The sequence below is a fragment of the Triticum urartu genome, chromosome 1 (genome assembly GCF_003073215.2).
Source record: "Triticum urartu cultivar G1812 chromosome 1, Tu2.1, whole genome shotgun sequence".
Classification (NCBI taxonomy): Eukaryota; Viridiplantae; Streptophyta; class Magnoliopsida; order Poales; family Poaceae; genus Triticum; species Triticum urartu.
In genome coordinates this window covers 314,987,027-315,011,078 of record NC_053022.1, presented here as the reverse complement: position 1 = coordinate 315,011,078, position 24,052 = coordinate 314,987,027, and positions in this window count along the sequence as shown.

Below are 24,052 nucleotides of genomic sequence, written 5' to 3'. Positions count from 1 at the left end.
AAGGCATTGGTTGCTTGAAACCCAACTGTGTGTGCTCCAGCGCGCCTCTGTTTCTCATTGTCTCATCTCTAGTTCCTGTACTTCTAGATGTGTCACCACCGGCGAGGTAGCGATGACAGTAAAAAAACAACACTCGGTGCTTACCTGATTAGTGCGTGCGTGCGGCGCGTTCGCGTGAAGGCGAGCGTCTCCGTCGTCCAGGATTGCGAGCGGCCGTGGCGACCGTGTCCTCTCACCAGCTGGGCTGCGTTGTCGACGCAGGTGAATCAGTAGTCCAGCTTTGAGGCGGCGCCCTCCATGCACCGAGGTGCCCCCCACTCGATTTTTTTGGCCCGCTTATGCTGGTCCAGAATACTCAGTGTTGCCCCCACTTGAAGGGCGTCGGCGGTGGGTGGTTGTCAGCATGGGTATTTTGGACGGAGCTGAAGTCGACGCGGATGCCGGTGGTTCCCGGAGAGCATGCCAGGACGTGGACGAAGTCGTTGCAATCAGTAGAAAAGTGACCTGGCCTCCAGGCAGAAGACAAAAGCGGCGACGACACGTGTGTGTGTTTGGAGGAAGCCGCAGCTCCTCCTCATGTGTCTCCCACTGTGGCTCGTGTGGGTGGTGGGCTGGTGACGGTAGGCGACTCGCGATCGCGATTCTCGAGACAATAGGATGCGCTCGCGATTAGTTTCCTAATAATTAGATGCGTTCATGATTAGTTATCTAATAGGATGCGTCCGTGATTAGTTTTCTAATACTTAAATGCGTACATGATTAATTTCTTAATAGGATGCGCGTGATTATTTTCCTAATAATAGGATGCGCCCGTGATTAGTTTCCTAATAATAAGATGCGTTTGTGATTAGTTTTCTAATAATTAGATGCGCATGTGATTAGTTTCTTAATAGGAGTGTCCGTGATTATAGTTTCCTAATTGACCAGACGTGGACTTTCATATTTTCCTCCGCGGTGGAGTACGGTCAGTCAATGTAAATTGCTAAGTGCACACAGAGAACAAATTAGGTTAAGGCTAGCCATTAGATTGAGTTTAGTGGGACTAATCATGCGGTGGTAATATATTCGTGTACGTTTTGTGGGGTGCACTTAGAGAAGATAATGTTTGCTCTTTTATAAGTAGTATAGATCATCATATAACAATATTGATTCATAACCCCAAAAAACCCTATTTAGAAGCCTTTTTGGCTTTTAAGCCAAAGTGAAAAATCTGCAAAAGCAAAAGCATAAGCCCAAATAGACAAGGCCTAATCCGGTCGGTCAGTGTGACTAATGGTGGCTTTTGTAGGTTGGGTTTATAGTGCAATCCACAAGACACTTATACATAGGCACAATACATAAGCACACCCAAGTCCATCTCATAAAAGCATTGCATTTTATATTTACATTTATATGCCAAAATATCTAGAGATAATATAAGCACCAGAGCAATAATACGCAAAATTACCTTGATTTCTAAAGTGGGTCGATGCCGGGAAAATCTTGGAGTTGATATTGATCACATTCCAATCTGCCATCAACTGCTTGGAAAAACCTTCCACTTCTCCCATTTACAGTTTTGAGGACAAATAGTGCTCTCAACCCATCGGTTGTGGAATGGAAAGAAGTGGTTTTCCCATAGCAGTAGCGCATATTGATTGTGTATAAGAGGATGCAATAAATGATAAATAGCAACTTCATAAATGCAACGAAACAAGATTAAGTGGCAAACTTACACGTCCTTCAGATGGATCCAAGGAGACCCAACTCATGCCGCAATTGTTGTGCGATGTGGTTCAATCTTTTCATGTCATGCGTGCAAAACAAAGTAACGTCCTTGATGCAACATTTTAGGTTCACTGCACAAGATACTTGTTGTTAAAATGCAAGACTCTAATGAAAAGAATGAGTTGTGTAGTATAAATGTCATAATAACAACGACGTGCGTCTAAAACCCTATTCGCACAAAATAAAGAACATAATCATTTGTTATACTTAATGGCCATACACACATTGTAATAGAAAGTGATATGTATTTGCATCAAAAGCTAGGCACACATTTAGTTAGTAAGGTCACAGTTTCATCATCGGTCAAGCTTTCAAAGTCTATTGTCTAATACTAATGTGGAGACTTAAACAAATATAACACATACTACATATGACTTGCCTTGGATATTACCCATATAAAAATTCAACTTCGCTAACATTTTTCAAATACACGAGTTTTTTAATATGTGAACAATTTTCAAGTCCACGAACCTTTATTTTCAAATTTGTGATCTTTATTCCAAACAAGTAAACTTTACTCAAGATCGTGAACATTCTTCAAATTCATGTTTTTTAAATCGTGAAGGCTTTTTGAACTCATGGAGTTTTCCGAGATTGTGGGCATTTTTACAAACAGGAGTACACTCGTTCATGGGCGCACGGTACAACAAGCGTCAATGTGAAGAAAATAACACATGGTAAAGTGGGCTGGTCCATGGAGCGTACAGATGGGATGCAACGCTCGTTGTGTCAAACTATCGCCAAAACGCACACGCAAAGCGGGTGATCTATGTAAACGGGTTCTTGGGCCGGGTTTCCCCTGTTTTTTCGTCAGTATTTTTTCATTTAAGTTTGCATGTTTTTGATTTTTCATAAATTTTTAAAAAACTCAAAAGTTTAAAAAATGGTTGAAAATTTAAAACGTGATCACATATTTAATAAACTTCAATTTTTAAAAGTAAATTCAGAATATTCAAATATGCTCTCCACTTTTCCGAAAAGTTTCATGTTAAATTTTCTCAAATTTCATATCAATTTTTTTAAAAAAAATCCTCTCATGTTTAAATAAATTGTTCTAAAAAATCAAAAAAATAAAAAATTTCCGGAAGTTACTGTCTAAATTTTTAAGTGTTCGTGTTTTTATAAATTAATCTCATATTTGTTTAAAAAATATTCACTTTCTACATTTTAAAAGCAATGTGTCTTTTCAAAGAAAATGTAGTAAATCTAAAATGTAAAAGAAAAATTGTCGCTGCAATACCAAAATGGAGCCGCTAAGTGCGCAGTTGATGGTTTGCCCTGTGAGAAACGGCCGCAATTCGAGGCAGAATGGGTCACATAGGTAGGGGAAGCGGTTGTGGCTCGCTTATAGCTACACAAGCTCGTCCCACCTCAGGGACTCACTACTAATGGGCCGGCCCTATTAGCTTCATACAGGTTTTTTTTTTGTTCTTCCATTCGTTTTTTTTGTTTTTTTTCTTCATACTTTTGAAAAAATTCTAAATACATTTTTTTTGACACTCAAATTTACGTGAAAAAATTAAATTACCAATGATTTGAAAACTATTAACATAACATAAAAAAAGTTATTAGCTTAATTTAAGAAATGATACTCACTTCTTCCCAAAATCTTAGGTGTCTAACCTTTTCAAAAAAAATCAAAGGCGTGTTAGCACTCTCAGCTCCCAATATTTTCTCTTGTGTGGTCAGACTAAACTAATCATGGATTATTCAACGACGTTTGTTAAAATATACTCCCTCCGTTTCTAAATATTTGTCTTTTTAGAGATTTCAACAAGTGACTACATACGGAGCAAAATGAGTGAATCTACATTCTAAAATATGTTTATATACATCTGTATGTGATAGTCCATTTGAAATCTCTAAAAAGACAAATATTTAAGAACTGAGAGAGTATCTTGGAGGAAACTTTGTGTAACCATGCCTAAGTAATTTGCAACCAGCCTTGGGCTAATTTTCATGCCAAAAGCTTACACACCCTACGTAATGGGAAGGAGGGAGTAGCATTCAAAAACATGTTGTGACAATTAACAATGATCACGGGTTTAAACAAATATATATGACATTTAAACAATTGTTGTCACATTTAAAAAATGTTCAGGCATTTATAAAATATACGTGACATGTAATAAATGTGTATACAACGTTTAAAGAATATTGAAATTCAAAAGAAATGTTTCTTATTATTCAAGGAATATATAACCTATTTTAAAAAATGATATCTGACTTTAATAATTTATTTACAATGTAAAAAGGTCAACGTGTATTTGAAAAATGATTAACATGAATTTGATTTTTCTATAATATGTATTCAAATATATAGTAATCATGTATTTGAGAAATATTAAACATGTATAAAACATAGATGTGTACAAACAAATGTTCAATGTGTATGACAAAATAGACATCGAAATATATGTTTAAAAAGATGTTAATCATATAATTGAAAAATGTAGACATGAGTTAAAAAGGGAAAAAGGAAAAGAAAAGTAAACAAGGAAAAAACCAGTGAAACCCAAAGAAGCCTCAAGAAACTCGATGCAAATAGTGAAAAAACGATAAGAAAACCATAGAGAAAAAAAAAAGGATCACACACAGCTACAGTACTAGGCCGACCTAGCACCACACTAGAGGCTTGAAGGAAGTACATTTCATGGCGGACGAGAAATAACCCTGGTGTAAAATTGGAGCTCCCTTGAATGGCGAACCCTATTCGACGGCATTTCCTATAAGACGCACCTTAAGCGCTGCTTAAAGGCCATTCCATACAGGCCGCACCCCCCCCCCCCCCCAGACACTACGTTTAGTAGCGGGCGGCCAATTTTCGAACTTTTGAACTATTTCATATACGTGAACTTTTTTCAAATTTATGAATTGTTTTCAGGTCCACAATTTTTCAATTTTCATTTTTTTTAATTTACAAAAAAAATTCAAATCATGTTTTCAAAACCCAACTAGTCGTTGGTCAGCATGTCCACCTGTCAATCACGCGTAGCTAAGTTGGCCCAGCACGTGTACACGGTCACTAGTTGACCCAACTGGCGCTCGTTAGGAACACTCTCTTTCCGTACCCCCCCCCCCCCCCCCCCCCCCGGCCGCCCCTAATGGCATTATGTTTGCTGGCTTATTTAACATAAGATGATTCTCAAAAAGAAAAATCAGTTTAGGACTAAAGATGATTATATCCATAAGTTTAGTTTAGGCAAATTTCATCATGTTTAGGTTTGCAGTGTTGCCACTTGCATGTGGTTGAGGACAACTCACTAGGATTAAAAGTATAGTAAAAAAACACATGAGTTTTTGCACCACAAATCCAATCGATGTTGCACTAGTCATATTAGTTCGATCAGTTTCCTCTAAAAGCAATCAAATACTCCCTTCATTTTTGTATACAAGGCCACAAACTTATATTACAGGTACCAAGATAAAAATCAATGCTATGGTTAAATCAATATTGCAAGCTAGCTTGTCATCTTGTTTGTCGTGTTAATTAATGTGGTTTTTCTCTCCCACGCACAACAACCCAACCCTCTTACTCCTCGTTGGTTGATTAATATTGGGAATGCAAGCCAACCTTCTCACTCCCGCATGCACACAAGGGATATTAATGTTTTCGGGTGCTAGTACGAGGCAAACGCCATCAATTTGCCTCGATTAATGTTAGTGGCCTTGTATAATTGCAAATTTTAATTTTGATAGTGGCCTTGTATACAAAAAAGGAGGGAGTATAAGATTCCGAAATTCCATTTGTTCAACTGCATGCGGGGAGTTATTTCCGTTGGATCCATCAAAGCATTCAAAGCAATGTGTAGTTCACATGGGGGGCTCCCAATTAGAAAAAACAGTCGAATTTTTTTAAGGGGTATTATTGAGAAAACTGTAGCCATTTGCCCAAGAAGGGGAGCTAGAGGAATCAACGAGGGAAGTTTTGGGAGGCGTTGTATGGCTGATTCATTGGTTGGGCTAAGTGAGGGAGTCTGATCAGCTACTGAGTCTTGTGCAGACTGGTTCCTACTCAACAAATTATTCACTTCTTCCTACAACACTACAAACAAAATAAAAAGGTACACAAATTAATTTACGCGAGGAACTGTTATACTTGCAATGTGAAAGAACTAGCTTGTGAACATATTATTTTTCATTTTATGTTACCTCTTATAAAAGAATTGCTTATTGTTGACATTTTTTACTTAATTTTCTAAGTTTATTAATTCAAAATTATTTTTTTCTAACAACAAAGTCCGAGACTTCGTTGTTCTATCTTGGCCTGTCATAGGTCCGGCCTTGGTCTTTCATTTTTTCCCTTATTATTCAAGCGGGCTTACGATTATTCGAGGGGGTTGATGGGCTTAAGTGCCTAGTAGATTTATACTATTTGTTATTGTTCTTTGCCACCATTCACAAAAACAGACTTAAAGTAAATGCATAGATAAAACTCACTCGGTGTAGTAGTAAACAAGAATGTGCTTTGCGGCCAGTGTACTGAATAAGATCAAGCAAGTGACTCTGTACCTGAGTGGCCATCTGGGAGGACGGTCCAAAGGCAGGGTCGCCATGCCTCATCATCATGCACCACTCCGAGGGAGCCTCTTGTTTCCTTCACCACCTGTGTTGCATAAGCCTTTGCACAACCATATGATGCAAATGGTTGCAGTTATGGAGCTTAGGACCGAGAGGGCGCAAAGAACCCCTGTCGTCCAGCGCAACATGCTACATGAAAGGCATACTGCTTTTGTGTCACATGAAAAGAAACTAATAAAGAAAGTATGTCGATGATACCATGATAGACCTTGTTGGAGATCATCTGTTCTCCAAGTGGTGGACCTATGTGTAGTTCACGTGTGTGTGTGGGGGGGGGGGGGGGGGGAAAATAAATGACTAGAAATTTTAACGGCTATTATTGAGAAAAGTGCACTCATTTTCCCTCCTCCCCCAACTATTCCTATTTTCTGTTTTGCCCCCTCTGCCCATCCCCGGCTACCTCCGCCACTATTTTAGCCAACGGTATCACTTTATTTTACTTGGTAAGTACTTATCATAGTCGGTTTCTCTCTTTTCATATGTTTCATACATCATACGTCGCCACATTAATCTACCATTTTCTATCTTTGGAGGTTGCCTTCCTTGTTAGCTTGTTAAACCATACTCCAACAGAGGTAGTGTTCACTACGACGAAGTTGATGCTCAGGTAAAATCATGATTGAACTGCGTCCATACTTCTTTGGAAAAATTACACCGAATGTACAAATGTTTGGTGATATCATTTGTCTGATCGCAGAAGCAACATAAATGATTATGGTCAATGTCCTTTTAGTGTGTCCTAGTCTGTTTAAGTAATTCATACGGTGCAACTCTCAGGCAGAAGATTAATTAGTTTGGTAGTACTAGTGCAATGCATGTGCCTTGCGACAGGATCAAAGAGTATATCCACGCACTAAAAAAATGCATAAGAGTGATGACATAGCTGACACATAGGGCAACTGCTTGAAACAACAATCTACTGTAAGTTGGATATTATCAACATCATAATTTTTTAAGTGGATATTTTTCAAAAAATGTGGATTTTTCAATTTTGTGAACATTTCAAAAATATGTCACTAATTTTGAAAATGGACTTCTTCCAAAAAAGCATGCATATTTTTGAATTAAACATATTTCGAATTTTTAAAATTTTCTGATAATTTAGAAAAAATGAACATTTAAATATCATACAAAATCAAAACAATAAATATGAAAAAAGAATAAATGTAAAAATATAAAAATATAAAATATTTTAGGAACATTTTAGAAGGTTCCTAGAATCGGGTTCTCTATTACGGGCTGGCCCTATACACATAACTACAACGCATCCGGTCCAAGCGGCAAAACCTATTTAGCGCCTTAAGCGCCAGATATAGGCCACTTTGCTAACTCGTGACACCCGTCCCCTTTGATATTCTTGAATGGGTTGGCCCAACTAACACAAGCGAGAAGCTCCCTCCCCTCTTAGTTTTGTGATCCTTTCACAAGCTTCCAAGACCAGTTTTAGGAAGTTTCTCGGAGCATCCAGCCATTTACTAATTGGTTTTCTAAACCAATTTTGGAGTGACCATTTCGGCTTTTTGGACTGGTTTTTCTTCGGTTTTATTCGATTTTCTCTTTCCTTTGTTTTGTATTCTTTCTCTTTTTTCTTTCAAATGCGTGAACTTTTCTTCTTTTTTTTTGCAAATTAACGGACTTCCTCAAACACATGAACTTTCAAAATTTCATGAAATTTTTACAAGTTTACAAACAAAAAAAAAATATTTGTGATTATTTTTTTCATTTTGTGTGTTTTTTTATGTTTGGAAATATTTCAAGTAGTGCAATTTTCAAATTCTTGAACTTTTTTCCAAATTTTGTGAGTTTTTTTTCTAATGTACTAACTTCTTTTCATTTTCTTGTGAACTTTTACGAATTCGTGAATATGAAGAAAAATCATGAAATTCTTCAAATTTCCTTAGCTTTTTAAAATACTAGGACTTTTTTAAATTGTGAACTTTTTTTAGAAATTCATGAAATTTTTGAAATTTGTCCACTTATTTCAAATTTGTGCATTTTAAAAATAGTCTTGCTACATCTCAGTCTACTAAGATTTAGTTAAGTCTCAATCAATGTTATATCTATGCGATCTTACATCGAGATTTGTGTAATTTTTTCTTCAATTTTTCTCTTTTTCTTCCTTAGAGCATATACAGCTGGACTTGGCAAATCCGACCCCTTAAACGCCCGCGGACGCGCCCGAACGCGTCTGCCGCAGTGAGTCGTCACGCCTCAAAAATGCATTCCACATCCGGATACCTTAAATTAGAAACCTCAAATCAATATTATTACATGCAACAAATCGATCTTTGAGTGAAGCTTCGTTCGGTTCCAGTCCCCGCTCGTCCGGCTCCGCCGTGGCCATGTCCCGCGGCCGGCTGCACCCCTCGAAGTGTTGGTCTGGTCGCCGGTAAGGTAGAGTAGGGCATGGGACAAAAGTCGGCTCACGAGACTCAAGGCACAAACGTCTCCCATGCCCTACTCTTCCTTGTAGGAGCCCGAAACCCGTTGGGTGCCAGTGGACGTCAGATCGATGATGAATCCGTCCTGAGATGAACCGACGACATAAACCACGACACGGTTGCGACGCCCGGACTGGTGCAACATACGGGGCGTCGGAGGATGCGACTCCTGTTGGAAATATGCCCTAGAGGCAATAATAAATTAGTTATTATTATATTTCCTTGTTCATGATAATCGTTTATTATCCATGCTATAATTGTATTGATAGGAAACTCAGATACATGTGTGGATACATAGACAACACCATGTCCCTAGTAAGTCTCTAGTTGACTAGCTCGTTGATCAATAGATGGTTACGGTTTCCTGACCATGGACATTGGATGTCGTTGATAACGGGATCACATCATTAGGAGAATGATGTGATGGACAAGACCCAATCCTAAGCATAGCACTAGATCGTGTAGTTCGTATGCTAAAGCTTTTCTAATGTCAAGTATCATTTCCTTAGACCATGAGATTGTGTAACTCCCGGATACCGTAGGAGTGCTTTGGGTGTGCCAAACGTCACAACGTAACTGGGTGGCTATAAAGGTGCACTACGGGTATCTCCGAAAGTGTCTGTTGGGTTGGCACGAATCAAGACTGGGATTTGTCACTCCGTGTGACGGAGAGGTATCTCTGGGCCCACTCGGTAGGACATCATCATAATGTGCACAATGTGATCAAGGAGTTGATCACGGGATGATGTGTTACGGAACGAGTAAAGAGACTTGCCGGTAACGAGATTGAACAAGGTATCGGGATACCGACGATCGAATCTCGGGCAAGTACAATACCGCTAGACAAAGGGAATTGTATACGGGATTGATTAAGTCCTTGACATCGTGGTTCATCCGATGAGATCATCGTGGAACATGTGGGAGCCAACATGGGTATCCAGATCCTGCTGTTGGTTATTGACCGGAGAGTCATGTCGGTCATGTCTGCATGTCTCCCGAACCCGTAGGGTCTACACACTTAAGGTTCGGTGACGCTAGGGTTATAGAGATATTAGTATGCGGTAACCCGAATGTTGTTCGGAGTCCCGGATGAGATCCCGGACGTCACGAGGAGTTCCGGAATGGTCCGGAGGTAAAGAATTATATATAGGAAGTGCTATTTCGGCCATCGGGACAAGTTTCGGGGTCACCGGTATTGTACCGGGACCACCGGAAGGGTCCCGGGGGTCCAGCGGGTGGGGCACCTGCCCCGGGGGGCCACATGGGCTGTAGGGGGTGCGCCTTGGCCTATATGGGCCAAGGGCACCAGCCCCAAGAGGCCCATGCGCCAAGAGAAGAGGGAAAGGAAGAGTCCTGAAGGGGGAAGGCACCTCCTAGGTGCCTTGGGGAGGAGGGACTCCTCCCTTGGCCGCACCCTTCCTTGGAGGAAGGGCCAAGGCTGCGCCCCCCTCTCCCTTGGCCCTATATATAGTGGGGGGAAGGGAGGGCAACCATACCTAAGCCCTGGCGCCTCCCTCTCCCTTCCATGACACATCTCCCTCCTCCCGCAGCGCTTGGCGAAGCCCTGTTGGAATCCCGCTACTTCCACCACCACGCCGTCGTGCTGCTGGATCTCCATCAACCTCTCCTCCCCCTTGCTGGATCAAGAAAGAGGAGACCTCGCTGCTCCGTACGTGTGTTGAACGCGGAGGTGCCGTCCGTTCGGCGCTAGGATCATCGGTGATTTGGATCACGACGAGTACGACTCCATCAACCCCGTTCTCTTGAACGCTTCCGCGCACGATCTACAAAGGTATGTAGATCCACTCCTTCCTCGTTGCTAGATGACTCCATACATTGATCTTGGTGACACGTAGGAAAATTTTGAATTATTGCTATGTTCCCCAACAGTGGCATCATGAGCTAGGTCTATGCGTAGTTTCTATGCACGAGTAGAACACAAAGTAGTTGTGGGCGTTGATTTTATTCAATATGCTTACCGTTACTAGTCCAATCTTGATTCGGCGGCATCGTGGGATGAAGCGGCCCGGACCGACCTTACACGTACTCTTACGTGAGACCGGTTCCACCGACTGACATGCACTAGTTGCATAAGGTGGCTGGCGGGTGTCTGTCTCTCCCACTTTAGTCGGATCGGATTCGATGAACAGGGTCCTTATGAAGGGTAAATAGCAATTGGCATATCACGTTGTGGTCTTTGCGTAGGTAAGAAACGTTCTTGCTAGAAACCCATAGCAGCCACGTAAAACATGCAAACAACAATTAGAGGACGTCTAACTTGTTTTTGCAGGGTATGCTATGTGATGTGATATGGCCAAAGGATGTGATGAATGATATATGTGATGTATGAGATGATCCTGTTCTTGTAATAGGAATCACGACTTGCATGTCGATGAGTATGACAACCGGCAGGAGCCATAGGAGTTGTCTTTATTTATTTATGACCTGCGTGTCAACATAAACGTCATGTAATTACTTTACTTTATTGCTAACCGTTAGCTGTAGTAGTAGAAGTAATAGTTGGCGAGACAACTTCATAAAGACACGATGATGGAGATCATGATGATGGAGATCATGGTGTCATGCCGGTGACGATGATGATCATGGAGCCCCGAAGATGGAGATCAAAAGGAGCAATATGATATTGGCCATATCATGTCACTATTTGATTGCATGTGATGTTTATCATGTTTATACATCTTATTTGCTTAGAACGACGGTAGTAAATAAGATGATCCCTCATTAAAATTTCAAGAAAGTGTTCCCCCTAACTATGCACCGTTGCGACAGTTTGTTGTTTCGAAGCACCACGTGATGATCGGGTGTGATAGATTCTAACGTTCACATACAACGGGTGTAAGACAGATTTACACACGCGAAACACTTAGGTTGACTTGATGAGCCTAGCATGTGTACAGACATGGCCTCGGAACACAGAAGACCGAAAGGTCGAGCATGAGTCGTATAGAAGATACGATCAACATGAAGATGTTCACCGACGTTGACTAGTCCGTCTCACGTGATGATCGGACACGGCCTAGTTGACTCAGATCATGTAATCACTTAGATGACTAGAGGGATGTCTATCTGAGTGGGAGTTCATAAGATGAACTTAATTATCCTGAACATAGTCAAAAGGTCTTCGCAAATTATGTCGTAGCTCGCGCTTCAGTTCTACTGTTTAGTTATGTTCCTAGAGAAAATTTAGTTGAAAGTTGATAGTAGCAATTATGCGGACTAGGTCCGTAAACTGAGGATTGTCCTCATTGCTTCATAGAAGGCTTATGTCCTTAATGCACCGCTCAGTGTGCTGAACCTCGAACGTTGTCTGTGGATGTTGCGAACATCTGACATACACATTTTGATAACTACGTGATAGTTCAGTTAAACGGTTTAGAGTTGAGGCACCGAAGACGTTTTGAAACGTCGCGAAACATATGAGATGTTTCGAGGGCTGAAATTGGGATTTCAGGCTCGTGCCCACGTCAAGAGGTATAAGACCTCCGATGATTTTCTTAGCCTGCAAACTAAGGGAGAAAATCTCAATTGTTGAGCTTGTGCTCAGATTGTCTGAGTACAACAATCATTTGAATCAAGTGGGAGTTGATCTTCCAAATGAGATAGTGATGTTTCTCCGAAGTCATTACCACCAAGCTGCTAGAGCTTCGTGATGAACTATAATATATCAGGGACATATATGATGATCCTTGAGATATTCGCGATGTTTGACACCACAAAAGTAGAAATCAAGAAGGAGCATCAATTGTTGATGGTTGGTGAAACCACTAGTTTCAAGAAGGGCAAGTGCACGAAGGGATACTTCATGAAACGGCAATTCAGCTGCTGCTCTAGTGAAGAAACCCAAGGTTGAACCCAAACCCGAGACTAAGTGCTTCTGTAATAAGGGGAACAGCCACTGGAGCAGAATTACCCTAGATACTTGGTAGATGAGAAGGCTGGCAAGGTCGATAGAAGTATATTGGATATACATTGTGTTGATGTGTACTTTACTAGTACTCCTAGTAGCACCAGGGTATTAGATACCGGTTCGGTTGCTAAGTGTTAGTAACTCGAAATAAAAGCTACGGAATAAATGGAGACTAGCTAAAGGTGAGCTGACGATATGTGTTGGAAGTGTTTCCGATGTTGATATGATCAAGCATCGCACGCTCCCTCTACCATCGAGATTGGTGTTAAACCTAAATAATTGTTATTTGGTGTTTGCGTTGAGCATAGACATGATTGGATTATGTCTATCACAATGTGGTTATTCATTTAAAGAGAATAATAGTTACTCTGTTTATTTGAATAATACCTTCAATGGTCTTACACCTAAAATGAATGGTTTATTGAATCTCGATCGTAGTGATACACATGTTCATGCCAAAAGATAGTAATGATAGTACCACCTACTTGTGGCACTGCCACGTAAGTCATATCGATATAAAACGCATGAAGAAGCTCCATGTTGATGGATCTTTGGGCTCACTCTTTTTTGAAAAGTTTGAGGCATGCGAACCATGTCTATTGGTGTATATGCATGAAGAAACTCCATGCAAATGGACCGTTTGGACTCACTTGATTTTGAATCACTTGAGACATGCAAATCATACCACATGGGCAAGATGACTGAAAGCCTTGTTTTCAGTAAAATGGAACTAGAAAGCAACTTGTTGGAAGTAATACATTTTGATGTGTGTAGTCCAATGAGTGCTGAGGCATGTAGTGGATATCGTTATGTTCTTACTTCACAGATGATTTGAGTAGATGTTGAGTATATTTACTTGATGAATCACGATTCTGAATTATTGAAAGGTTCAAGTAATTTCAGGGTGAAGTTAAAAGATCGTCATGACAATAGGATAGAAGATCTATGATATGATCATAGAGATGAATATCTGAATTACGAGTTTGGCACAAACGTAAGACATTGTGGAAATTGTTTCACAACTGATACAGCCTGGAACACCATAGTGTGATGGTGTGTCCGAACATCATAACTGCACCCTATTGGATATGATGCATACCATGATGTCTCTTATCGAATTACCACAATAGTTTATGGGTTAGGCATTAGAGACAACCACATTCACTTTAAATAGGGCACCACGTAATTCCGATGAGATGACACCGAATGAACTATGGTTTAGAGAAACCTAAGCTGTCATTTCTTAAAAGTTTGGGGCTGCGACGCTTATGTGGAAAAGTTTCAGGCTGATAAGCTCAAACCCAAAGCGGATAAATGCATCTTCATAGGACACCCAAAACAGTTGGGTATACCTCCTGTCTCAGATCCGAAAGCAATAAGAGATTGTTTCTAGAATCGGGTCCTTTCTCGAGGAAAAGTTTCTCTCGAAAGAATTGAGTGGGAGGATGGTGGAGACTTGATGAGGTTATTAAACCGTCTCTTCAACTAGTGTGTGGCAGGGCACAGGAAGTTGTTCCTGTGGCACCTACACCAATTGAAGTGGAAGCTTGTGATAGTGATCATGAAACTTCAGATCAAGTCACTACCAAACCTCGTGGGATGACGAGGATGTGTACTACTTCAGAGTGGTACGTAATCCTGTCTTGGAAGTCATGTTGCTAGACAACAATGAACCTACGAGCTATGGAGAAGCGATGATGGGCCCGGATTCCGATAAATGGCTCGAGGCCATAAAATCCGAGAGAGGATCCATGTATGAAAACAAAGTGTAGACTTTGGCAGAACGGCTCGATGGTCGTAAGGCTGTTGAGTACAGATGGATTTTAAAAGGAAGACGGACAATGATGGTAAGTATCACCATTAAGAAAGCTCGACTTGTCATTAAGATGTTTTCCGACAAGTTCAAGGAGTTGACTACGATGAGACTTTCTCACTCGTAGCGATGCTAAGAGTCTGTTGGAATTATATTAGCAATTACTGCATCATTTATGAAATCTTGCAGATAGGATGTCAAAACATTGTTTCCTCGACGATTTTTCTTGAGGAAAGGTTGTATGTAATACAACCGGAAGGTTTTGTCAATCCTGAAATATGCTAATAAGTATGCAAAGCTCCAGCAATCCTTCTAAGGACTGGAGTAAGCATCTCGGAGTTGGAATGTATGCTTTGATGAGATGATAAAAGATTTTGGTGTATACAAAGTTTATGAGAAACTTGTATTTCCAAAGAAGTGAGTGGGAGCACTATAGAATTTCTGATGAATATATGTTGTTGACATATTGTTGATCAGAAATGACGTAGAATTTCTGGAAAGCATATAGGGTTATTTGGAAAGTGTTTTCAATGGAAAGCCTGGATTAAGCTACTTGAGCATTGAGCATCAAGATCTATGAGGATAGATCAAAATGCTTAAATGGTACTTTCAAATGAGCACATTCCTTGACATGATCTTAAAGGTGTTCAAGATGAATCAGTCAAAGAAGGAGTTCTTGCCTGAGTTGTAAGGTATGAAGTTAAGACTTAAAGCTCGACCACGGCAGAATAGAGAGAAAGGACGAAGGTCGTCCCCTATGCTCAAGACATAGGCTCTATAGTATGCTATGCTGTGTGCCGCACCTGAAGTGTGCCTTGCCATGAGTCAGTCAAGGGGTACAAGAGTGATCCAAGTATGGATCACAGGACAGCGGTCAAAGCTATCCTTAGTAACTAGTGGACTAAGGAATTTTCTCGATTATGGAGGTGGTAAAAGAGTTCGTCGTAAAGGGATACGCCGATGCAAACTTTGACACTAATCCAGATTATTCTGAGTAGTAAACTGGATTCGTATAGTAGAATAGTTATTTGGAATAGCTCCAAATAGAGCGTGGTAGCTGCATCTAGGAGATGACATAGAGATTTGTAAAGCACACACGGATCTGAAAGGTTCAGACCCGTTGACTATAACCTCTCTCACAAGCATAACATGATCAAACCCAGAACTCATCGAGTGTTAATCACATGGTAAATGTGAACTAGATTATTGACTCTAGTAAACTCTTTGGGTGTTAGTCACATGGGGATGTGACCTTGAGTGTTAATCACATATCGATGTGAACTAGATTATTGACTCTAGTGCAAGTGGGAGACTGTTGGAAATATGCCCTAGAGGCAATAATAAATTAGTTATTATTATATTTCCTTGTTCATGATAATCGTTTATTATCCATGCTATAATTGTATTGATAGGAAACTCAGATACATGTGTGGATATATAGACAACACCATGTCCCTAGTAAGCCTCTAGTTGACTAGCTCGTTGATCAACAGATGGTTACGGTTTCCTGACCATGTATATTGGATGTCGTTGATAACGGGATCACATCATTAGGAGAATGATGTGATGGACAAGACCCAATCCTAAGCATAGCACTAGATCGTGTAGTTCGTATGCTAAAGCTTTTCTAATGTCAAGTATCATTTCCTTAGACCATGAGATTGTGTAACTCCCGGATACCGTAGGAGTGCTTTGGGTGTGCCAAACGTCACAACGTAACTGGGTGGCTATAAAGGTGCACTACGGGTATCTCCGAAAGTGTCTGTTGGGTTGGCACGAATCAAGACTGGGATTTGTCACTCCGTGTGACGGAGAGGTATCTCTGGGCCCACTCGGTAGGACATCATCATAATGTGCACAATGTGATCAAGGAGTTGATCACGGGATGATGTGTTACGGAACGAGTAAAGAGACTTGCCGGTAACGAGATTGAACAAGGTATCGGGATACCGACGATCGAATCTCGGGCAAGTACAATACCGCTAGACAAAGGGAATTGTATACGGGATTGATTAAGTCCTTGACATCGTGGTTCATCCGATGAGATCATCGTGGAACATGTGGGAGCCAACATGGGTATCCAGATCCCGCTGTTGGTTATTGACCGGAGAGTCATGTCGGTCATGTCTGCATGTCTCCCGAACCCGTAGGGTCTACACACTTAAGGTTCGATGACGCTAGGGTTATAGAGATATTAGTATGCGGTAACCCGAATGTTATTCGGAGTCCCGGATGAGATCCCGGACGTCACGAGGAGTTCCGGAATGGTCCGGAGGTAAAGAATTATATATAGGAAGTGCTATTTCGGCCATCGGGACAAGTTTCGGGGTCACCGGTATTGTACCGGAACCACTGGAAGGGTCCCGGGGGTCCACCGGGTGGGGCCACCTGCCCCGGGGGGCCACATGGGCTGTAGGGGGTGCGCCTTGGCCTATATGGGCCAAGGGCACCAGCCCCAAGAGGCCCATGTGCCAAGAGAAGAGGGAAAGGAAGAGTCTTGAAGGGGGAAGGCACCTCCTAGGTGCCTTGGGGAGGAGGGACTCCTCCCTTGGCCGCACCCTTCCTTGGAGGAAGGCCCAAGGCTGCGCCCCCCCTCTCCCTTGGCCCTATATATAGTGGGGGGAAGGGAGGGCAACCATACCTAAGCCCTGGCGCCTCCCTCTCCCTCCCATGACACATCTCCCTCCTCCCGCAGCGCTTGGCGAAGCCCTGTTGGAATCCTGCTACTTCCACCACCACGCCGTCGTGCTGCTGGATCTCCATCAACCTCTCCTCCCCCTTGCTGGATCAAGAAAGAGGAGACCTCGCTGCTCCGTACGTGTGTTGAACGCGGAGGTGCCGTCCGTTCGGCGCTAGGATCATCGGTGATTTGAATCACGACGAGTACGACTCCATCAACCCCGTTCTCTTGAACGCTTCCTCGCGCGATCTACAAAGGTATGTAGATCCACTCCTTCCTCGTTGCTAGATGACTCCATAGATTGATCTTGGTGACACGTAGGAAAATTTTGAATTATTGCTACGTTCCCCAACAACTCCTCCTCGCCGACGTCCACCGCGGCGGGCACTGCCGCCGCGTCCCGCGCCCGCTGCCGCGCATGGTGGGCATGCCGCGCCATGTTTGCGTCGGACGATGCCCATGGTGCGTCCATGGCCTCGACGCGCCAACGAAGGGATTGCGCGTTCGTCACCTTGACGGCTACTCTAGCGCTGGATCCATGCGTCATCTGGGCGGACGTAATGGATTCCTAACGGAAGGAGTCTGAGCGCTGCCGTGCACAAGCCTTTTCCGGGGTGCGGCGGAGCGCAAACCGGATGACCATCTCCTCCTCGGGGCCGCGTGGAATGAGTTTGGGGTCGAGGAATCTGAAGGTGAAGAACTCGGATCTGCTTCCCGCCATGCCGGAGATGGCCGGACGCCGGAGACGAGCTTGTGTGGCGTAGGGGAGTGGAGGAGAGTGAAGTGAAGTGGATAGGGTTTGGTCCACCCGGCGGATGGGGAGGAATATACATGGGTCGGGTGGGCTGGGTCCGATGTTGCGGGTGCGTCCATATTTGTGTTGGATATGAGGGATGCCGGTCAGCTCGGGCGTTTGAGCCCGTCTAAGGCACCCGTCTGGGTCAAAATTTTGCGACGAAACGGCTTGCCCAGACGCATAAGGCGGATATGAGGCGCCCGGCTGTAAATGCTCTTACATGTTATGTCATTTGATGCTTTTAATGGGCCGGCCTAATCAGGGCATGCACATGAGCGCCGCTACCCCGACTAATAAATTGTATGTGCTTTGCATGCCATTTAAATATATATAAAAGGCATGAAATAATAAATTGGTAGAGTTGGATGTTCAATTAGAAGGCCGCGTGACAAAAGCCTATGAGTTGAAAACTATATCCAACGGATGATAATACTCGGATTTGCCATCTCTTGACCGTTGGATGAATATATTCAACAACTAATATTTTAAACAATTGGCACACTATATAGTGCTATACAACTAGCGCAAAAGGCGCTGCTTAGGAGGTCTCCTATTTGACTCCCGTGTTTTTTTTAGACGTGGTTTTGTTGAAGCGGCAAGCAGCCCACACTGGCCGACCCATTTGGAGCATCAAAGCAGTGCGATGATGAACACTGCATTTTTCTGCTTTTCATTTATAGGTTATTTCGGTCTTCATATTTTGCCTTTTGTATTCCTTTTGCTTTGATGTTTTTGTTTGTGTTTCTTTCTTGCCTTTTTTTTTTCTGTTTTTGTTTCTCTTTCTTATTTTATTGTTTTCCTCTTTTACAAAAATGTTTGAATTTCCTTATTTTATTCAGGATTTCAAATATTGTTCATGATTTTCAGAAAATGTTTGTAATTTTCAAAAACTGTTAATGATTTGCAAAATTGTTTGCAATTTTCAAAAACTGTTGATTTCTAAGAAATTGTTCATGTTTTCATAAAATTTTCACGTTTTTTAAATTTTATTCAACACTCAGAAAATTTGTTGACTTAACATTTTTTAGACAATTAGTTCATGCTTTCAAATTTAGTTCACTTTTTTATAAAAAAATCCAGAATTCAAAAAATTTCAAATTTTGAAAACAAATCACAATTTCAAAACATATCCACATTTTTTTAAAAGAATTATGTTTTAATATTTTGTTCACAATTCAAGAAATTTGTCGGAATTCAAAATATAGTCAGAATTTCAAAAATTGTTCATCATGCACTGAAAAATTTCTCATTGTGCATTAGAAAAAAAAGTTCACCTTATATTAAAAAAATGGTCATTGTGTATTTGAAAAATGTTCACCGTGTACTTCAGAAAGTTTAATGTGTGTTTTTAAATTCATTTTTTCATAAATAGTTCATAATTTTTTGAATTGTGTTGCTTTTGATGCTAGTTATTAGTGTCTTGCGCTGCCATTTAGTCACCAAACACCATCAGCTCGAGTGACATTCCAGCCGCCCTCGAAACCAAAAGGTCACATGTTCAATCCTCCCTCACATGCTCACATTTTAGGATTTTTTTTCACATTTTGAACTAGAATGGGCCGGCCTAGATGGGCAGCTTCAGCGTGAAAGCTGGACTATTGGACGTACATGAGCATCCAATAGGGGCTCTGAGGAACGTAAAGCTGAGGGAACAATAGCTCGGTGGAGCTCAGCCCCATCAAGTTCTCCTCACCCTCGAGTGTTTTTTACTTACCAGAGTGGCCTGCCTTGCTGGTTTTCTCCCGAATCCTATTTGGCGGTTCAGCCACCAAATAAAGTGCAAATGTTATGGGGCGCAGGTCACTCATTTGGTAGTCTAGCTGGCCGGTGGCCCGTTATCACTGCCTCCACCGATTTTGGAACCTTTAGAAGGTTTTGTTGGTTTTCTATGCTGGTTTCTGGTATTTTTTTCACCGGCTTTTATACATTTTTTGTTGGTTTTCCATTTTTTAAAATTTCTTCCTTCCTCTTTATTATACCTTTTCATTTTTATACTTATTCCATAACTTATTTTTCAAAATACATGAATTTTTTTAAACCCCTGTTTTTTTCAAAATCAATGAACTTTTTTAAAATTTGCAAAGTTTATAAAAATTCACAAGTATTTGAAATTTTGAACTTTTTCAAACCCGTGAACGTTTTCTAAAACAATAGTGACCTTTTCTCAAATTCATAAGATTTTAATTTTTTTGAACATTTTTAAATTAACGAAATTGTTTTAAAATTTTCTGAACATTCTCAAATTAACAAAAAATATTAATGAAAGATCCACATTTATGTAACTTTTTCATATTTACGAACTATTTCATGTCAATGGTCAACTGGGTCGGCAGTGAGTGGTCAACTGGTCCACTTGTCAATGGTGAGCTTTTTTATTCGAGGGGTTGTCAATGGTCAGCTGGTTAAGGAGTCAGGGTCAGTTTGGATTGCGTTGTCGACTACGCTAGCCTTGCCTGGGCGGCTGCCTGGAGCATGCCTGGGGTATGTTTGGTAGATTCCCTGATTTTCTCCCTGGTTCACGCATGCGAAACCACGCCTGGTTTTCTCCCTGGTTCACGCACCAGGCACTAGCGCCAGGCAACCCGAAACGGACGCCTGGGCACCAGGCAGCTCCTTCCTCCTGTCTAATCTTGTCCTTGTCTATTTTAATCACATGCTTCACAACTTCTTTTTCATTGGAATGTGTGTCATTGCAATTCAAAACGGAGTACTAGTTCTCTCAGGCCAGGAAACAAAGCAAACACCACATGCATAGCATGCATGGCCAGGCACAAACCATTCTATTTTCAGGCTCCACCCAGGCATCATCTTTTGCCTGGCATGGAGCCGAGGACATGTAACACCCCGAATGTTACTTTCCATCTTGGTAACTCCTACTCTTGCCATTTTCGGCTATGAGATATGATAATCCCTTCGTGATTGGATTTTTGTCTTTCATTTTGCATTTTTGTTCATGTCATGCATTTCATATCATGTCATCATGTGCATCTCATTTGCATTCGTGTTCGTTTCATGCATCCGAGCATTTTCCCCGTTGTCCGTTTCGCGATCCGACACTCCCACATGCACCCGACGCATCCCTCTTATCTCTTTTCGTGAGCGGGAGAAAAACATTATCGGAATGGATCGAGATTTGTCAAGTGGCCTTGGTACACCACCGGTAGACCGTCTGTCAAATTTCGTTCCATTTGGAGGTCGTTCGATGCCCCAACGGTTAACCGGGTAACCGCTAAAGCCTCTTTTGTGTTGCAGCCCAACACCCCTCCAAACAACCCACTAACCCCTCTAAACCCCCTCCATGCTCTCCGTTGTTGGATCACGATCGTGTGGGCGAAAACCGCACCTCATTTGGACTCTCCAAACTCCTTCTACCTATATAAACACCTCCCCCTCCATTTTTTTCGCGGACCAAACCCTAGATCCCACATCCTCCGCGCATCCGGACGCGTCCGCGCCGTGGCAGACATGTCCGCACCCCCGGCCATGTCGCCCCGACCAATGGGAGCGCGACACGTCAGCCCGCCGCCACCCTCGTCCAATCGTGCGTTGCCACGCGTCCCGGCACCCCGCTCCCTCCGTCGCCAGCCCGATGCGGGCCCGCGGGGCCCATCCGCCACACCCGCGCGAGCCCGCGCGCCCGCCGCCGCGCCTCGCCCGCGAGCTCCCGCCGGAGCACCACCGCCTAACGCCACGCTCGCGCCGCTCCGTCGCCGTGCCTCCGCCGCCGCTCGTCCGCCCGGCTTCCGCGCCCCACCAGCACGTCGCGCCGTCGCCTCCCTTCGCCGATCGCCACCGCTGCGGCCTTGCCGGAGGTCCCGCGCCGTGCCGCCCTGCAGGAGCTCGCCGGAGTCGCCAATCGCCACCATCCTTCGCCTTCTCCCCTACTCCGGTCAGATCCGGGAGCCGTGACCGGATCGGCACGTTCTCGGTCTTCCCGCCGTCCTCAGACCCTCTCGCTGAAGCACACGCCGCCGTCCTTTTTGCGAGCCGTCGCTAACCTCGCCTTGGCCTCGCTCAGCCTCCCATGCGGGGGAGAAACGACCGAGTCGCCGCCTCTCTGGGCCGGCCTCGCGTCTAGGCCCAGCTCGTCGGCCTCTCCAGCCCACAGCACCGTCCTGGGACGAGCCCATCTGGTGAGGCCCCTTCACTCCCCTTATCCATCGTCGTGGGTGATTTTTGCTATATTGCGCTCACCCGCAGACTTGGTAATTTTCACCAAGTCCTTTCCTCATGTAATTTTTATGCCATCTTCATCATGTCACATCTCCGTGCTCGGTGCTCCAAATCATGCATATGATATGTTGAAATGTTCATCTCGTTAAGCTCTTCATGTTAGTGGCATTTGCATGCATGTTACTGTCCATATTGATGCCATTATCCTCGTTGCACTAGTACTATAAAATGTTAACTGCTGGTTCTTAACAGAACTTGAGGATTTGTCATTTTCGTTGCATTTTGTGTGTGCATCCTATGAGCATGATGTCTACATATTTTATGATCTCCATCATGCCACCTCTACAGAGGTGCAAGTCTTGTATTTTTAGGAGATATGTGGTGACTAGCGCAAGCATGCAAAGTAGGCTTCATAATGTTGCTGTTTTCAGACACTTGGTGCTTTTACTATCCTTTTCCTGATGTGTTGCTACCATGAGATCCATGCTTATTTCGAGATACTTCAGTAAGGATGTTTTGAACATGGGGTTTTGCTCTATACTTTCAAGCCTCTGGTTGGAATTATGGAGTGCTCTAGATTGTCATTACCATGCTCTACTTTTGCTAAATAATGTCCCTGGCAGATTGTTAACATGATAATCAATATTGCCATGTGTTTTGCTAGTGATCCATGCATCCTATGAACTTGCTCTTTCCATTTTTAGCTTCATGTACATGTCTACTTACTATTGGTATACTTGTGTTGTCATGTAATGCTTTATGGTGAGTGGCATGAGCTTGCAAAGTTGCTATCATGAATCTGTTTCTGCCATGTTCTGAAATTCCACCAAGTCTGAATCCGTTTATAAAACTTGCTATGTTTACATGGGTACCATCATATTTTCTGTGCCTTTTTGGCTCATATTCAGTAAGGGAGTTTTGTTCAGTGCATTCAGTAGAAGCATTCCATGCCTTTATTTGCCATGATATGTTCCTGTAGCATGTTGTTTTCTTGCTCTAAACATTGCTTCCTGATGTTGTTTTTGACATGTTAGTATTTTCACTAAGTCTGTGAAGCTGATATCTTTTGCACTTTTGCCATGCTTGTCTTAACCTGTTCTAGTGTGATTTAACCGTAGTTCAGTGTTCATGTTTTGTCAAGCATCTCTTGTACATCACTGCCATATGCTTTGTTGCTATGTTGGAGTGCAGTAGCTTAGTTTCTTGTTACATTCTAAGTGCTATGATGCTGTTAATCGCAGATTTGCATCATCCTTGTATTGCTTGCCATTTGCAAACCGTGCATCCGTTTCAGGTGATCCTTATATCGATTTCGACCGAAATCACCTCATCTTTTCAGCGGCATACTTGGTTTGCCAAGTTGATGCCTTGATCATTATTTCCCTTCCGGAGCAGGCATATACATTGCATATCATATCTTGCATATCATGCCATGTATTGCATCACGTTGCTTGTGCATTGCACCGTATTGATTGTTGTTCCATTGCTTGTGTTCTTGCTTTGGGTAGAGCCGGCAGACGAGTATGTGAACGAGGAACCTGTTGAGTACACTAACGAGGATCAAGCTTTCGACAACTCCGAGAACATTGCAGGCAAGATGACCATACCCTCGATATCACTTCTATCTTTGCTTGCTAGTTGTTCGTTCTATCTCTATGTTGCGCTACCTACCACTTGTTATATCATGCCTCCCATATTGCCATGTCATGCCTCGATACCAGGCATCATTTTTTGCATGGCATAGAGCCGAGGACACCATCCAAACTGACCCTTGATAACCCACAAGTATAGGGGATCGCAACAGTTTTCGAGGGTAGAGTATTCAACCCAAATTTATTGATTCGACCCAAGGGAAGCCAAAGAATATTCTCAA